This window comes from Cryptomeria japonica, unplaced genomic scaffold (assembly GCF_030272615.1).
Source record: "Cryptomeria japonica unplaced genomic scaffold, Sugi_1.0 HiC_scaffold_65, whole genome shotgun sequence".
Lineage (NCBI taxonomy): Eukaryota > Viridiplantae > Streptophyta > Pinopsida > Cupressales > Cupressaceae > Cryptomeria > Cryptomeria japonica.
Genome location: NW_026728887.1, coordinates 300,001 through 305,010, shown reverse-complemented (window position 1 = coordinate 305,010; position 5,010 = coordinate 300,001).

Genomic DNA, 5,010 nt, shown 5'->3' with positions numbered 1-5,010 from the left:
TTGCGAGTGGTTCGGCAAAGGTAGTCGTTCCGATGCGTCCATGTCGTGGCCAAATCGATAATTCGATTTGAGCCCTCGTATAGCATTTGGGTCTCTCGATGTGATTCCGCATTCCAGTCCCTTTGGGCACTGCTTGAGCCGCATCCCAGGGGGTTCCCTTCCCAATAATCTGCCTCGCAACCCGATTGCTATGCGGTGAGGCTCCTCGGCCGCCTCGGAACTATCTGTGTATCAGACGCATCGCGGGATAAGGGGTTGGCAACGGTAGTCGCCCCAAGCGCGTCCGATGCTTGGACCATTCCGAGGCGGCCCTGAAGCCTCTTCCGTCTAGCCGTTGGGTCCTTCTCGCCGCATCCCTCGCCTCGCACCCCGATTGCTATGCGGTGAGGCTCCTCGGCCGCCTCGGAACTATCTGTGTATCGGACGCGTCGCGGGATAAGGGGTTGTCACTGGTAGTCGCCCCAAGCGCGTCCGATGCTTGGACCATTCCGAGGCGGCCCTGAAGCCTCTTCCGTCTAGCCGTTGGGTCCTTCTCGCCGCATCCCTCGCCTCGCACCCCGATTGCTATGCGGTGAGGCTCCTCGGCCGCCTCGGAACTATCTGTGTATCGGACGCGTCGCGGGATAAGGGGTTGTCATTGGTAGTCGCCCCAAGCGCGTCCGATGCTTGGACCATTCCGAGGCGGCCCTGAAGCCTCTTCCGTCTAGCCGTTGGGTCCTTCTCGCCGCATCCCTCGCCTCGCACCCCGATTGCTATGCGGTGAGGCTCCTCGGCCGCCTCGGAACTATCTGTGTATCGGACGCGTCGCGGGATAAGGGGTTGTCACTGGTAGTCGCCCCAAGCGCGTCCGATGCTTGGACCATTCCGAGGCGGCCCTGAAGCCTCTTCCGTCTAGCCGTTGGGTCCTTCTCGCCGCATCCCTCGCCTCGCACCCCGATTGCTATGCGGTGAGGCTCCTCGGCCGCCTCGGAACTATCTGTGTATCGGACGCGTCGCGGGATAAGGGGTTGTCACTGGTAGTCGCCCCAAGCGCGTTCGATGCTTGGACCATTCCGAGGCGGCCCTGAAGCCTCTTCCGTCTAGCCGTTGGGTCCTTCTCGCCGCATCCCTCGCCTCGCACCCCGATTGCTATGCGGTGAGGCTCCTCGGCCGCCTTGGAACTATCTGTGTATCGGACGCGTCGCGGGATAAGGGGTTGTCACTGGTAGTCGCCCCAAGCGCGTCCGATGCTTGGACCATTCCGAGGCGGACCCGAAGCCTCTTCCGTCTAGCCGTTGGGTCCTTCTCGCCGCATCCTTCGCCTCGCACCCCGATTGCTATGCGGTGAGGCTCCTCGGCCGCCTCGGAACTATCTGTGTATCGGACGCGTCGCGGGATAAGGGGTTGTCACTGGTAGTCGCCCCAAGCGCGTCCGATGCTTGGACCATTCCGAGGCGGACCCGAAGCCTCTTCCGTCTAGCCGTTGGGTCCTTCTCGCCGCATCCCTCGCCTCGCACCCCGATTGCTATGCGGTGAGGCTCCTCGGCCGCCTTGGAACTATCTGTGTATCGGACGCGTCGCGGGATAAGGGGTTGTCACTGGTAGTCGCCCCAAGCGCGTCCGATGCTTGGACCATTCCGAGGCGGACCCGAAGCCTCTTCCGTCTAGCCGTTGGGTCCTTCTCGCCGCATCCCTCGCCTCGCACCCCGATTGCTATGCGGTGAGGCTCCTCGGCCGCCTTGGAACTATCTGTGTATCGGACGCGTCGCGGGATAAGGGGTTGTCACTGGTAGTCGCCCCAAGCGCGTCCGATGCTTGGACCATTCCGAGGCGGACCCGAAGCCTCTTCCGTCTAGCCGTTGGGTCCTTCTCGCCGCATCCCTCGCCTCGCACCCCGATTGCTATGCGGTGAGGCTCCTCGGCCGCCTTGGAACTATCTGTGTATCGGACGCGTCGCGGGATAAGGGGTTGTCACTGGTAGTCGCCCCAAGCGCGTCCGATGCTTGGACCATTCCGAGGCGGCCCCGAAGCCTCTTCCGTCTAGCCGTTGGGTCCTTCTCGCCGCATCCCTCGCCTCGCACCCCGATTGCTATGCGGTGAGGCTCCTCGGCCGCCTTGGAACTATCTGTGTATCGGACGCGTCGCGGGATAAGGGGTTGTCACTGGTAGTCGCCCCAAGCGCGTCCGATGCTTGGACCATTCCGAGGCGGCCCCGAAGCCTCTTCCGTGTAGCCGTTGGGTCCTTCTCGCCGCATCCCTCGCCTCGCACCCCGATTGCTATGCGGTGAGGCTCCTCGGCCGCCTTGGAACTATCTGTGTATCGGACGCGTCGCGGGATAAGGGGTTGTCACTGGTAGTCGCCCCAAGCGCGTCCGATGCTTGGACCATTCCGAGGCGGACCTGAAGCCTCTTCCCTCTAGCCGTTGGGGCTTTCTCGCCGCATCCCTCGCCTCGCACCCTGATTGCTATGCTGTGAGGCTCCTCGGCCGCCTTGGAACTATCTGTGTATCGGACGCATCGCGGGATAAGGGGTTGGCAGTGGTAGTCGCCCCAAGCGCATCCGATGCTTGGACCATTCCGAGGCGGCCCTGCAGCCTCTTCCGTCTAGCCGTTGGGGCCATCTCGCCGCATCCCCCACCTCGCACCACGATTGCTATGCGGTGAGGCTCCTTGGCCGCCTCGGAACTATCTGTGTATCGGACGCATCGCGGGATAAGGGGTTGTCACTGGTAGTCGCCCCAAGCGCGTCCGATGCTTGGACTATTCCGAGGCGGCCCTGCAGCCTCTTCCGTCTAGCCGTTGGGGCCATCTCGCTGCATCCCCCACCTCCTCGGCCGCCTCGGAACTATCTGTGTATCGGACGCATCGCGGGATAAGGGGTTGGCAGTGGTAGTCGCCCCAAGCGCGTCCGATGCTTGGACTATTCCGAGGCAGCCCTGCAGCCTCTTCCGTCTAGCCTTTGGGGCCATCTCGCCGCATCCCTCGCCTCGCACCCCGATTGCTATGCGGTGAGGCTCCTCGGCCGCCTGGGAACTATCTTCGTATCGGACGCATCGCGGGATAAGGGGTTGTCACTGGTAGTCGCCCCAAGCGCGTCCGATGCTTGGACTATTCCGAGGCGGCCCTGTGGCCTCTTCCGTCTAGCCGTTGGGGCCATCTCGCCGCATCCCCCACCTCGCACCCCGATTGCTATGCGGTGAGGCTCTTCGGCCGCCTTGGAACTATCTTCGTATCGGACGCATCGCGGGATAAGGGGTTGTCACTGGTAGTGGCCCCAAGCGCGTCCGATGCTTGGACTATTCCGAGGCGGCCCTGCAGCCTCTTCCGTCTAGCCGTTGGGGCCATCTCGCCGCATCCCCCACCTCGCACCCCGATTGCTATGCGGTGAGGCTCCTCGGCCGCCTTGGAACTATCTTCGTATCGGACGCATCGCGGGATAAGGGGTTGTCACTGGTAGTCGCCCCAAGCGCGTCCGATGCTTGGACTATTCCGACACGGCCCTGTGGCCTCTTCCGTCTAGCCGTTGGGGCCATCTCGCCGCATCCCCCACCTCGCACCCCGATTGCTATGCGGTGAGGCTCCTCGGCCGCCTTGGAACCATCTTCGTATCGGACGCATCGCGGGATAGGGGGCTGTCACTGGTAGTCGCCCCAAGCGTGTCCGATGCTTGGACCATTCCTAGGCGGCCCTGAAGCCTCTTCCGTCTAGCCGTTGGGGCCTTCCCGCCCCATCCCTCGCCTCGCACCCCCGATTGCTATGCGGTGAGGCTCCTCGGCCGCCTTGGAACCATCTGTGTATCGGACGCATCGCGGGATAAGGGGTTGGCACTGGCAGTCGCCCCAAGCGCGTCCGATGCTTGGACCATTCCGAGGTGGCCCTGAAGCCTCTTCCGTCTAGCCGTTGGGGCCTTCCCGCCCCATCCCTCGCCTCGCACCCCGATTGATATGCGGTGAGGCTCCTCGGCCGCCTTGGAACTATCTGTGTATCGGACGCATCGCGGGATAAGGGGTTGGCACTGGTAGTCGTCCCAATCGCATCCGATGCTTGGACCATTCCGAGGCGGCCCTGCAGCCTCTTCCGTTTAGCCGTCGGGGCCTTCCCGCCGCATCCCTCGCCTCGCATCCCGATTCCTATGCGGTGAGTCTTCTCGGCCGCCGCGGAACTATACCTGTTATTGCTACTGCATCCTTCGGCTGGTAACCTCCTCTGCCGCCTTGGAACGTTCTCTTTGTCGGACGCGTCGCGGGATAAGGGGTTGGCACTGGTAGTCGCCCCAAGCGCGCCCGATGCATAGACCGCTCCGAGTCGACCTTGCTTTCAGCCTCTCACATGCATAGACCTCTCTGAGTCGACCCTGCAGCCTCTCACGTTTAGCCTTTGGAATCTCGCCTCACAACATGATTGCTATCCTTGATGCATCCCTTGCCTCGAGCCCTGATTGCTTTCTTGGCTGCATCCCTCCTCTCCTCACAGCCCGGTTGTCATCACTGCTTCATCCGTCGCTTCATGCATTCTGGCTGCTGGGCCCTTCCCACCGCACACCTCGATTGCTATCTCTTCTGCATCACACACCCCGATTGCTATCTCTGCTACATCCCTCGGCTCTCACTTCTGCATCCTTCGCCTCACACCTCGATTGCTATCAATGCTGCATCCGTAACCTCACACCCCGATTGCTATGCGGGGAGGCTCCTTGGCCGCCTTGGAAATTTCTGTGTGTCGGACGCACCGCGGGATAAGGGGTTGGCACTGGTAGTCGCCCCAAGTGCGCCCGATTCTTAGACCGCTTCGAGGTGACCTCGTAGCCTCTTTCGTCCAGGCTTCCTGCCTTCAACGCCCTTTTTACACCTCGATTGCTATGCGCGGGCTCGTTGGCGTCTATCACCTCTCTGCGAAGAGTGGCACGATGATTGTTGGGGTAAATCGTAGCAGTCCGATCTCTGGCCTTGGGCCATTGTGAGGGCTGATCGATTTCCTGTGCGCATCTCGTGTTCGCCCAGTAACAGACTCGACGACTTGTAATCGGTCTTG